Below are 14,763 nucleotides of genomic sequence, written 5' to 3'. Positions count from 1 at the left end.
CAAGAAATGATTAATTTTTTTTTTTTGTTTACGTCATACATTTTATTTTACAAATTGACTTGTGCTTCTATATATCATCCTTTATTGTTGATGAGACATTTGAGTGCCATTGGTTGTTGTGTTGGCATGTTTAAATCATAATGGGGCAGAGGTTTTGAATGAAAGGGCAAGAATTTAGGAGTGGTTCATTTTCCTTATTCATGACATTTTGGTTATAATATTTAGTATAAATAAATTGAACCTTTGCTTGGTAGATCCAGTAATAACCCTATTTTCTAAGAACTATTAAGAGGTTGATAAAAAGATCTTTCTTGTTTGATATATTTGGAATAGTTAATTGGTTTTGGGAGAATATCTACTGCTAAATTAAGAAACAAAAAGAGACGTGAGACATGAAGTTCATGAAACTTGGATCTCGGCCGGACACTTTCTTCACTACTGAGGCAGTTAGGTAACTTCAATTTTACTCCTAGTTTAACATACTTCTTATTTATTATCTTGATACAGATCACTCTCTTCTGAAATTTCAAGTGATCTCATAGTCCAAGTAAAGGGTAGCACATATTTACTTCACAAGGTATTACCATCTTTCTCTTCTTCCATTTTTACGAAAAGAAGAAATCTCTGTAATAACACACACACAGTTCCTCTCTTGTCCAAGTGTTTGAGGCTACAGAGAATGTGCTCAGAAAAAACCTGTCACCTACAAGATTTTCCTTGTAGCATACAAGACTTTGAGCTTTGTGCTAAATTCTGCTATGGAATCACCATTACTCTAAGTGCTCACAACATTGTTTCAGTACGCTGTGCAGCAGAATATCAACAAATGACAGAGGATGTCGAAAAGGGAAACTTCATTTGTAAACTACAAGTGTTCCTCAATTCTTGTCTACTCTCAGGTTGGAGAGACTCCATTTTGACGTTACAGAGCACTCGGTCCTTTCCTTTATGGTCCGAACACCTTGGAATAACAAGTACATGTATCGAAGCCATTGCTTCAAAGGTTTTAGCCAATCCTATCAAAATGAATTTGTCAAGAAGAGATGATGTTTCCTGCAATGGATCACAAAGTCTTAGGCATAAAAACCCTTTATCTAAAGACTGGTGGGCTGAAGATTTAGCAGAATTGAGTATTGATCTGTATTGGAGAACCATGATAGCTATAAAATCTGATGGAAGAGTACCTGCTAATTTTATTGGTGATGCATTGCGAATTTACACCTCTCGATGGCTACCAAACATATCAAAATCCAATTCAGATTCAATTGGGAAACACAGGCTGCTGTTGGAGTCAATTACTAGTTTATTACCAGCTGAAAGAGGAACTTCTTCTTGTAGCTTTCTGTTAAAATTGCTTAAAGCAGCCAACATTTTAATAATATTTATTGAAATATTCTTTCGATAGTTGTTTTAATCTGAATATTTCTTTAATATTATTTATGATGTATTCTAGATATAACATATCTTCGGTTTTTTGGTACATATATAAATTTTCCTCCATTAATTGTTCTAAGAGTTTTATATCTTTCGTAGATTTTATCCAATATTGTAAATATTCGTAGTTCATTTTAATCTGAATTTATTTCTAAATCATACAATTCTATTCTTTCGAAGTCTAAATCATGTAGGTCTATTTCATACCATTCTTGATTTAATATATCTTCTGATTCGTAATCATTAAATATTTTTTCCCATATTATTCTTCTTAATTCAATTATTTCTATATTTTTAAGTACATATAAGATTAAAGTTTCGTAGTTTTTTATCACTTCATCATGCATGTATGTAGTCATGTTCTTTATTATGCAGATTTTTTATTTCCAAATTATTCCTTCCTATCATATTTATAATTGATTAAATTAATATCAGAGCTATGGATTTTAAGAAACACGGTAAGAAACATACGAGTAGAAAATTAAGAAAAATAAGAAGAAAATTAAATAAATTATATCCGAAATATAAACAACTTAATATCACAAAGACTGATAATGAAAAATTAGATCAATTAATAAATAATATATCTAAAATAGAATATAAATATATTCAATATTTAAAAATACAATGAATAACAAGAATAACGAATATAGACAAAAACTTAATGAAATAATTATAGAAAAACGACAAGAATTAGAACATAGGCAAAATAGACTTAACAATAATATATTCGCAGGAATTTGTCACAAATCTATAGTAGCACAAAGAAAGACTATTTTATATCTAGAAATACAAATAAATAACTTAGAATATAAACTACAACATAATTTATAAATGAATAAAGAAGAATACGCAATAGATGAAAAAACATATGAAAATTATGACGGATTAAAAATAAAGATAATATTTTCTAATCTAGGAAGAAGATATAAGAAAATAGGTGACAATATAAGTTTAATGTTAGAAAAAGAAACGGTAAAACTAGAAGATAGTTTAACTGCTATGGTAAGAATAACAAAAGAAAATGAAGAAATAGATAGAAGAACGGAAATTGAAAAAATAAAACAACAAGCAAAAAAGGAAGTACAACAATTAGAAGAAGTAAAAAATACTAAAATAATAGAGCTAGAAAAAGAGCTAGCAATATTAAAAGAAATGTATGAAATTAAACAAAAAGAAAAAGAACAAAAAACAAAATTAGCAAATGAGATAATTAAATTTAAAGAAAAATTGCAATTACAAGATGAATTAGAAGAAAAAGAAGAAAATAACCAAGATAATCTACCCGAAATAAGAGTTGATGAAATAAACGATGATGATCTAGAACAACATTCGGAAACAAGTGAAACATATACGGAACTTTTAGCAAATATAGATAATACAAAGAATTTAGAAGTAAATGCAGAAGACGTAGACATGGACGAAAAACCTAGCACATCAGGAGTAAAAAACCCAAAAAATTTTAATCCAAAATATTATAATAAAAATTATGAACAATATAATAAAGAAAAAACTACATGGGATAAAAGATTAAATAAAAAATGGACGCCTAAACCAATAACTGGACAACATGAATTTTTAGATTTAGACTGTGTAGCAGACATAAATAAAACAATCCAATTATGGGTAGGATACATATCAAAACAATTAATAGATAACAAGATAGTAATAGCAGAGGCACCAGGATACATAGAAAGAACAATTATAGGAACAGTAAAATTATGGCTACAAAATTTAACAAATGAAAGCTTAACAACTTTAAGAAATAATAAAAAATTTGATGGTGAAATAGCCACTACAACCATGGAAATATTATATAAATACGAAATAGCTATAAGAAATGAATTTAGTAGTATGACAACAGAGGTAGAAGAACAAAATAAAGAAAAAATCATAAATCGGAATCTAATGACAAAATTAGCAATATGTAATATGTGTTACATAGATGAATATACATGTGCATTTAGAGAATACTATTATAAAGGAACATATAGCATAGAAGAAGGTAAAGAAATAAGAAAATTATATTTTACAAAATTACCAGAACCTTTTAATTCAAAAATAATAAAAAGTTGGAATGAAGCAGAATTAACAGATACCTTAGGAGCTAGAATAAAATTCTTACAACGATGGTTTATAGAACTATGTGAAAAACATAAAGAAGAAATAAAAATGGAAAAAATATTAGTAAAAAACTTGGCATGTTGCAAAAATAAGACAGCACCCCAATTTGGTTGTACGGATAGATATTATAAAAATAAAAAGAAATATAATAAAAAATATAGATCAAAATATAAATATAAAAAACCAAGAAGAAGGTACTATGTAAAAAACTACAAAACCAAAAGACCATATAGACCAAAAAGAAAACTAACGGAATGTACTTGTTATAATTGTGGAAAATTAGGACATATAGCTAGAGATTGTAAATTACCTAAAAATCCAAAGAAAAAACAAATATCAGAAATAATAATAGACGATGAAAAATATACACAAATAGAGTACGTAGATTATGAATTAGAAAGCAATGATAGTATATATGAATTATCGGAAAATGAAATAGAAAATAGCTCAGTAATAGAATCGGATAATGAATACGATATCAATGACTGAAAAAGATATACAAATAATAACTAAAGAAAAATATCAAGATGAAGAATCGACAGAACAAAAAATAATATTTGATAATAATATATTTGAGCAAATAAAAGGAAAAGAATTAGACCTAAGTGTAGCAAAAATATTCGAAATACCAACAATAAGAAACTGGTTTAAACGACAAAAAGAAGAATATTACGTAGTAAGTCAAAGAGAACATATCATAGATTGCAAATACACTAAAGGAAAAGCTAAAATACCAATAATAAATAAACGAATAATAAATAAAGAAATACAAGATATTAAGGCTAAAAATCCAATTAAATATGTACATTTAGGAGGAACAGAAATACTAATAAAAGCATGTTTTAGAGAAGGAATAGATACACCCATAGAAATATACTTAGCAGATGATAGAATTATACAACCTATAGAAAAAAGCATAATAAGTGCGGTAAAAGGTAACCTCATATACCAAAAATTTAAATTTATAATAAGTGCTAATTACTCAGTAGCAGTAAATGACAGAAATATAGATAAATCATTAGTATTATATTGGAAAATGTCAGGAATAGAACTAGCCCCGGGAAGTAAAATATTTACAGCTAGATGTAAAAACTTATATGTTTTAACGACAAAACACAAAATAACAGCAAAAAATAAAATAAATAAAATAAAAATAGAAGATCCCTTTGAAAGAATAGTTACAGTCATAGATAAAAATGATTATAGTTATAATGAAATTGATATAGAAGAAGATTTAGAAATAGTAAAAGAAAGACTAAGCACATCGAAAAGAATAAACAATGAGATACCCCAAATATCATCAAAAATGAGTACCTCAAGGAGAATAGATAAAACCCCACTAAAATCAATGGAAGAAGACATAAAACCATATCATTACTACATCACGGGAATAATGGAACAACGAAAATATTTAATACTAATAGATACAGGACGAGAAGAAAATTATATTACAAGAGAATTAGTGACGGAAGATGAAATAATAACTATTGAACAATCATGCTCCGAACTACCAAAAGCATTAATATATACCGAAGAAACTACAGAAAAGGAAATAATCATCGGAGGAGTACCAATAGTGATAAAATTCAAAATATATCAAGGAAATGAAAATATCATCTTAGGAATAAAATGGTTAGAACAAGTAAAACCATATAATCTAGAAGACAAACAATTAACAATAAATTATGAAAATAAAAGGGTAATAATAAAAAGGACTTTAGTATGATAAAAATATGAAAATATATATACTTGCGAAGATAATAATAGAAGGATATTACAACCGATATTATACACCAATGATAGATACGGGAGCAGAAGCTAATATATGTAAATATAATTGTTTACCAGAAGATAAGTGGGAAAAATTAAAAACACCTATAGTAGTAACAGGATTTAATAATGAAGGAAGCATGATCACATATAAGGCAAAAAATATAAAAGTACAAATATGGGATAAGATATTAACTATAGAAGAAATATATAACTTTGAATTAACTACAAAAGATATGCTATTAGGAATGCCATTTTTAGAAAAATTATACCCACATATAATTACAAAAACACACTGGTGGTTCACGACACCGTGTAAACAAAAAATAGGAGCAAAAAGAGTAAATAATAAAAAACGAAAAACAACGGAATGGATAAAAGGAAGTGAAAAAATTACACAAAAATTAGAAAATATAAAAGAAGAAGACCCTAAAATAGAATTAATTATATTCTCTATAGATAAAGTAAAAATAATTCAAGATAAGTTAGAATTATTATATAGTGAGGATCCTTTACAAGGATGGGAAAAACATAAAACAAAAGTAAAAATTGAGCTAATTGATAATAACAGTATAATAACCCAAAAACCATTAAAGTATAATTTTAATGATTTAACCGAATTTAAGATACATATAGATGAATTACTAGAAAAAGGATATATACAAGAAAGCAATAGTAAGCATACAAGCCCGGCATTTATCGTAAATAAACATAGTGAACAAAAAAGAGGAAAAAGTAGAATGGTTATTGATTATAGAAATTTAAATGCAAAAACTAAAACATATAATTATCCGATACCAAATAAAATACTAAAGATAAGACAAATACAAGGATATAATTATTTTAGCAAATTTGATTGTAAATCAGGATTTTACCACTTAAAACTAGAAGAAGAATCTAAAAAACTAACAGCATTCACTGTACCACAAGGATTTTATGAATGGAATGTATTACCATTTGGATATAAAAACGCACCAGGTAGATATCAACACTTTATGGACAATTACTTTAAACAAATAGAAAATTGTGTAGTGTACATCGATGATATATTACTATATTCTAAGACACAAGATGAACATATATAATTATTAGAAAAATTTATACACATCATAGAATATTCAGGTATAAGTCTAAGTAAAAAGAAAGCTGATATAATGAAAAATCAAATAGAATTCTTAGGAATACAAATTGATAAAAACGGAATAAAAATGCAAACACATATAGTACAAAAAATAATTAACTCCAATGAACAACTAGACACAAAAAAGAAATAACAATCATTCTTAGGACTAGTAAATCAAGTAAGAAAATACATACCAAAATTAGCAGAGAATTTAAAACCATTACAACAAAAATTAAAGAAAGATATAGAATATCAGTTTGATAAAAAAGACCAAATACAAATACAAAAGGTAAAATTATTATGTAAAAACTTACCTAAACCATACTTTCCAGATGAAAACAAAAAATTTACTTATATAATAGAATCAGATGCGAGAGAAAAAAGTTATGGAGGAATATTAAAATACAGGTATGATGACACTACGATAGAACATCATTGCAGGTATTATTCAGGAACATTTAATAATACAGAAATAAAATGGGAAATAAATAGAAAAGAATTATATTCAGTATATAAGTGTTTATTATCATTTGAACCATATATTGTATATAACAAACTTATTATAAGAACAGATAATACACAAGTAAAATGGTGGCTAACAAGAAAAATACAAGATTCGGTAACAACAAAAGAAATAAGGAGATTGGTATTAAATATATTAATTTTACATTTATAATTGAAGTAATAAAAACTGATAAGAATGTTATTACAAATTACCTATCACAACAAAGCTACTCAGACTGAGACTGAGGAAGAAGATACAATCGAAAAAATACTCAAAGCTATTACTACACTTTGTACAAAAGTGGATAGTATGGACAACGAGATACAAAAGCTAAAGACTAATGAAGATAATCTGAAGTCTAAAGCTAGTCAGCAGCATGACTATAAAAATACGGAGCTACGTCGAGCGAAAGACGGAAAAAAGCCAGAGCTAAAAGAAGACAATGGGAAACTCCTTAAAACCCATAATGTTTGTTTAAATACAGCTGCAGATACAAGCAAACAAGTTAGCAATAAACAATATAAAAATGTGAACTTAAACCAGCTATTTGCAAAACCATTTACCCAAAGGACACCTAGACATGTGTCCATAGAACCACAAACATCTACATACGCAGATAGTTTGCAAAACCAAAATGAGTAAAAGACATATAACTATATCACACGAACCTATATTGAAAATATCCACAAAATCCAAACCTATTTAAACCGCAACCCCAGATCAACTACAAAAGAACCAAATCAAGATTATTTGACACAAAAGTTACAAGGATATAACAAGTTAATTGCACAATCGAAAACTAACGCTAATTTAGTAAGAACATGTTACAACTACGGACTGTTAAATACCGTATACACATATGACGGAGAAGAAGTTAGTGGAATACCAGAACTACACAAAGCATTCATCACATACAAAAGAGTTACGAAAGGAAATTTATTTTATATAAAATTCTATACAGCACCAGCGGAGATATTATAGGAGGAAATAAAACCTCCAATACAGGTTATCAAGATAGGATTAACTAAAGATATGATTATACCCAAGGATATCGGACAACAAGAAGAGATATGCAAAATAGAGATACTAAGTTTTTATGCTAACAAAAGGATAATTGGTATATCAACAATTATACAAGAGTTAGCAAATAATTATTTAAACGGAAACGCTATATGGAGCTACTATGCAAGAGACCAGCTAATGATTTATTCCAATTCAAGGGAGCTAAGGAAAGCAACTATGGATGAAGTCCAAAGATGGATTTTATCACTACTAAAGCCAGAAGAACGACCTACGACACGAGCACAAAAAGAAGGATTTATTTCAGCAGAATTATTAACCAGATATTGCAAGCTAATTGGTCATAAATACCCAGACCATATATGTTCAAAGTGCAACGGAGAAGATAATATAATTCCAGACGTCCAACTGGAATAATCAACGAGGAAGAAAACAAGAAGGAGAAAGAAATATGAACGGAAAAAGTTATGTGTAAAATAATGTAAATGTAAAAGTCATAATAGTTGTCATAAAGTAGGTATGGGTCTTTTGTACAAAATATGACAAGTGTATGTGGTAGATAGTGTACATTATTAATATGTGCAAATAAGTCGTAAAGAGGATAGTGGTAGACAAAATAAGAACTATTCATGAATAGTAGTCATGAATAGTAGTAAATAGTAATGGACATGTGTAAAAAATGTGTTAGGATAAGTATTTAGAATAGTAAATTTGTATGTCTATATATAGACTTAGTAGTAAACATTGTAAAGGCAGGCAACGCCTAAATAAAAACTCTCTTCTCAAAAAACTCTCTTAAGATACTAATTACTTAAAAGTTAATGGATAAATCTGAAATCCAGTCAGATATTTCAGATAGCATGGCTAAGCAAGAGGCAAAGGTATATTGTTCAAAAAATATGCGGAACTAATTTCATATATTCCTGAATATCATATATATGATTGAATAAATTTATGTTAGTTATTATGTATTAGAATTATTTGAATCATGATTTCTAGTTTATTAGCACACTGGAAACAGGGAGAAAACTTCTATACTATGCCATCCTAATGTTGAAACCGGTAGGCGAGGAAGCCGTTTAGGGGAGTAAACAAAGTTGAGGCGCTGATAAGAAGAAAGTATCCGCTAAAGTACGATGCTAGTAGTGACAGGAAAACATGATAAAGATAATCTAGTTCATAATGATCTAATATGAATTTAATCAATTATGAATATGATAGGAAGGAATAATTTGAAATAAAAAATCTGCATAATAAAGAACATGACTACTTACCTTCATAATGAAATGATAAAAAACTATGAAACTTTAATATTATATATACTTAAAGATATAAAAATAATTGAATTAAGAAGAATCATATGGGAAAAAATATTTAATAACGAACCAGAAGATATATTGAACCAACAATGGTATGAAATAGACTTACATGATTTAGACTACGAAAGAATAGAATGGTACGATTTATTAGAAATAAATTCAGATTAAAATGAATTACGAATATTTACAATATTGGATAGAATCTATGGAAGATATAAAACTATTAGAACAATTAATAGAGGAAAATTTATCTATGTACCAAAGAACCGAAGATATGTTATATCTTGAATATATCATAAATAATATTAAAGAAATATTCAGATTAAAACAACTATCGGAAGAATATTATAATAAATATTATTACATTTTACCATGAATTTCACACTACCAAAAAATAACATTAAAAGAGATATCAACATTAAGACACTTAACAAAAAATATTATAATAAAATCTTTAAAATAAAATACTCACCTACCACACTACCACCTATCACACTACCACTTCTATGAATTCCCCAACTACCAATTCCGCTACGAAAAATGGTAAATGAAATAGATAATGACATAGAAATAGAAAATGAATTCATCTTCTTCATCAAAGATGGAATTGGCAACAAAATTTGGACTTCAGTTAGAGGAAACTACAGTGGGTGATTTGTTAATACCAACATTTGTATCAAATACAAGTGATACAATTTACGATGTCGATATAGTTATGACCATATTGGAACAGTTCATGTTACAGGGTCCACCAACAAGTCCTCCACGGGTCAAAAGGGATTTTGTGAGAAGAAGAAAATCTCGTTCTGCAGAGATTATTGATCTCGAATTTCAGGAAAGTAGGAGATCATCTTCTGCATCACATAGCTCTAAACTCAAAGTTGCTAAGCTTGTGGATGGATATCTCCAAAAGATTTCCAGGGAGGAAAAGTACTTGCCTCTTTCAAAATTCATTTCCATTGCTGAAGCAATTCCTGATTTTTCAAGGCTCGATCACGATGATCTTTATAGAGCCATTGACATCTATCTTAAGGTAAACTAGATATTAAATCACACACATCGATCAATGCATAGTTATATTTGCAATCCCTTTTTCTAATACTAAAATATATAGATATTCACTGCTTGTTTATGTATATATATATATATATATATATATATATATATATATATATATATATCTATAGGTTCATCCAGGTCTGAACAAGAATGAAAGAAAGCGTTTATGCAGAATGTTAGAGTGCAAGAAATTATCGATGGAAGTTTGCATGCATGCTGCACAAAATGAACTTCTCCCAATAAGGGTAGTAGGTTCTCTTCTTGGAGCAAGCGTGAGCTACCAATGTAACTGAGCTCCCAAGCATTATCAAGCTTCTTTTAGCTAACCATGATGAATCATCTAAGAATTGGCCATCTTTGTCCAATGTCAAAATGACACCATCAGATGACCAATGGAGTGCCTCAGCCAACCTTTCAACTCTCAAACTCTGTTGTGGTCGTAAGACAAATGGGACATCTTCAACAATAAAAGCTTCTTCTGTATTTCCTACTAGACCTAAGACAATGTTTAGTAAGTTGTGGTCGAGCAATACATCAGTTGCAAGTGAAAAGAACTGAATCTTTTCTTTTTTAATTCTGTTTTCGAATTTTGGGACGTAAACTATACTCTCTTATTATTGCTGGGGTTAGATATCAATTCATCACTTATTTTTACTTGTTGCAAATCAAGTAAAATGTAATGTGAGTTATAAATTGGTTTAACTATCCAATAAATTATTGAAATTTTCCATTGATCAATGTAATCATTTAAAATTTATTAAATATAAATTTATTAAATGATTCGAATTATATTAAATTCATAAATATTTTAGTCCAAATAAATATTATGAATTAATATATTTGAGTTAATTATTTAAATCTAATAAATATAGATTTAATTAAAGTCCGCTTCATAAAGTTCATATGACAACAACAACAACAACAACAACCCAGTGAAATCCCACTAGGTGGGGTCTGGGGAGGGTAAATAGTACGCAGACCTTGCCACTACCTCGTGGAGGTAGAGAGGCTGTTTCCAGGAGACCCTCAGCTCAAGGACATCAAATCTAAGTGACAGGAGAGATATATATAAAACAAAACAGCCAATACAAAAGATAGCGTATAATCAACAAATGAGACAATAACATCAAGAAAGATAATGGGAGTGAAACGCAGTAAACAGCAAAAGGTTAGGACTACTCCAAACGCTAACAACCCAAACCCTCTCAAGGGAAGACACACGCTAACCTTACTAACCTTCAACCTTAATACGCGACCTCCACTCCTTCCTATCTAGAGTCATGTCCTCGGTAATGTGAAGCATAGCCAAGTCTTGTCTAATCACCTCTTCCCAATACTTCTTGGGCCTACCTCTACCCCTCCGCGTACCCTCTACCACCATTACCTCGCACCTCCTCACTGGGGCGTCTGCGCTCCGTCTCTTCACATGTCCAAACCATCTCAGTCTCGCTTCCCTCAACTTGTCCACCACAGAGGCCACTCCCACCTTCTCCCGGATAACCTCATTCCTAATCTTGTCGCTCCTAGTGTGTCCACACATCCATCTCAACATCCTCATCTCCGCAACATGCATTTTATGAACATGTGCGTTCTTAACTGGCCAACACTCCGCTCCATACAACAAGGCCGGTCTAACTACCACTCTGTAGAACTTACCTTTAAGTTTCGGTGAAATTTTCTTATCACACAATACTCCAGAGGCAAGCCTCCATTTCATCCAAGCAGCCCCAACGCGATGTGTGACATCGTCGTCGATGTCGCCACTCCCTTGGATTACAGCCCCAAGATACCTAAAACTTTCCTTCTTAGGAATGACTTGTGCGGCAAGTCTCACTTCCACATCTGTCTCATCCAACACATCGCTAAATTTGCACCCCAAATATTCTGTTTTGCTCCTACTCAACCTGAACCCTTTGGACTCCAGTGTTTGTCTCCACACCTCCAACCGCGCATTAACTCTGTCCCGCGTCTCATCAATCAGTACTATGTCATCCGCAAATAACATACACCACGGGACCGTCTCCTGAATAGACCGCGTCAACTCGTCCATATGACATATCACTTAAATCTAATTGGCCGAAAGGAATCCTGTTCCAATTACAACTCCTTTATTTTAAAACTATAAATAGGGGTCCTCATAATTCAGAAAGAGAACGAAGAATTCTAAACAATAAGCTAGAGAAAACTCGTGGATCAAACGCCACATATTTCTCTTCAAGTTCAAGAATTCTAACAAGAAGCTAGAGAAAGCTCGTAGATTAAAAACCACAGATTTCTCTACAAGTTCAAGAATTCTAAAGAAGAAGCTAGAGAAAGCTCGTGAATCAAAAGCCACAGATTTCTCTACAAGTTCAAGAATTCTAATAAGAAGCTAGAGAAAAGTCGTGGATCAAAAGCCACAAAATTCTTTACAAGTTCAAGAACGATCAAGATAAAAGATGATCAAGATCAAGACTAAGACCGCCAGACTCAAGATCAAGCTCGAACCCCTTGGATTCAACTAGAAGTTAAGATCAAGATAAAGTTCAAGTTCAAGAATGATCAAGATCAAGACCGCCAGATTCAAGATCAAGCTCGAAGCCCTTGAATTCAACTAGAAGTCAAGATTAAGATAAAGTTCAAGTTCAAAAACGATCAAGATCAAGACGACCGGATTCAAGATCAAGCTCGAAACCCTTGGATTCAACTATAGAAGTCAAGTCAAGATAAAGTTCAAGATAAAAAACGATCAAGATCAAGACCACCGGATTCAAGATTAAGCTCAAAGCCATTGAATTCAACTAGAAGTCAACATCAAGATAAAATTCAAGTTCAAGTTCATTGAAGATTCAAGAACAAGCTCCAAATTAAAGCCCTTGAATCCAAGATCAAGTTCAAGATCAAGATCATCAAGTTTATCAAATCCACAAATCAAAATCAAGACTACAAGATTCAAGAACAAGATCTAAAGCCCTTGAATCCAAGATCAAGTTCAAGATCAAGATCAACAAGTTCATCAAACCCACAAATAAAGATCAAGACTACAAGATTCAAGAACAAGCTCGAAGCCCTTGAGTTCAAGTAAAAGTCAAGATCAAGATAAAGTTCAAGTTCAAGTTAATCGAAGATTCAAGAACAAGCTTTAAAGCCCTTGGATCCAAGATCAAGCTCAAAAGCCCTTGAATTTATATTTGAAAAGATGAATTCAGAGGAATCATAGAGATTGTAACACTCGCACTTGAAGTAATAAATACGATTGTTGCATAATTTTCTGTTTTTGATTATTATTTTCTCGACGCGAATTTTATTGTTTACAATCAAGTCTTGTAAAACTAAACTCATCAGTATGGAAACATTAGTACCAATTATAAAGTTATATCATTTAAATATGCTTTCAATTTTAATATTTATCATTAAACTTGTTTGTGATAGGAGAGCTTTCATTCTAACTTCAGATTTATTTGTATCCTATATCATGTTCCACGGTCAAATATCATAACTCACAGAGATAAAGCTTATAACAATATGCACACCTATTAGTAACACCAATCAGTATGTGCAGCAATTACATCTGCATATTGATGGCATTTATTGCCTTCACTAGTATTTCTCTCATTAGTTTACAAAACACAGTTTAAAATTTTTTAAAATGGCATACATAGTAATAGAATAATTAGTGTACGTTGAATCACACAATTATTTTAATGAAAAAGTACAAGCTCAATCTAATGAATAATGAGCCTATATGATCACTATTTATGGTCATTGCAAATAACTACCTTACCAAAAAAATATTACTCTTATATAATGGAATTGAAAGGATATCCTTTATTTTTATAAACGGACAAAGTTATATTTCTTGAGCAATATTATTTTCTATTACTTTGGTCCCTGCTATAGTTTGTAGTTGTATATAAATAATGAATTGATATAACATTTTTATACATTTACTGACATTTTAACAATGCGTAGTTTAAATGTAAACATGTACAACAGTGGCAATGATTACGAATGCTTCAATATGTTTTAAAATTTGTGTCTTGTCGTTAAACAATTATTATCTCTGTTACAATAACATAAGTTAGTTGTCAAATGAAAGAAATAGGTTGTAGAAGTTCTATAAAAATTCAATATATATATATATATATATATATATATGTATTCAAAGAATTGACATTTTTCTTCCTCATATTTAACTGCAGTCTAATTACTTTAATTTTCCAATATACAATTAAACTTCCGTAAACTTATACTCATGCATAGATTTTAAGAGTCATATATGAATATTCTCTTTTTGATAGTTATAAGTCTCTTTCCATCAATAGTATTAGAATTTAGCCCAAAATGTTTAGACATTTCATTAAGATTTTTGGCAACATTTTCAATTGCTATAAAGGATAAAGGTTTCACTAAAGGGGAGCATGAGTGAA

The 14,763-nt window shown here is 30.0% G+C and overlaps 1 pseudogene; it reads left to right on the top strand.

The window, feature by feature from the left end:
• Positions 1–392: 392 nt before the first annotated feature.
• On the top strand, positions 393–10,912 carry LOC125856029 (BTB/POZ domain-containing protein At1g67900-like; annotated as a pseudogene).
• Positions 10,913–14,763: the final 3,851 nt, after the last annotated feature.

The sequence above is a fragment of the Solanum stenotomum genome, chromosome 2, assembly GCF_019186545.1.
Source record: "Solanum stenotomum isolate F172 chromosome 2, ASM1918654v1, whole genome shotgun sequence".
In the NCBI taxonomy this organism is placed as follows: domain Eukaryota; kingdom Viridiplantae; phylum Streptophyta; class Magnoliopsida; order Solanales; family Solanaceae; genus Solanum; species Solanum stenotomum.
This window is presented reverse-complemented; position numbering and strand designations above follow the sequence as displayed.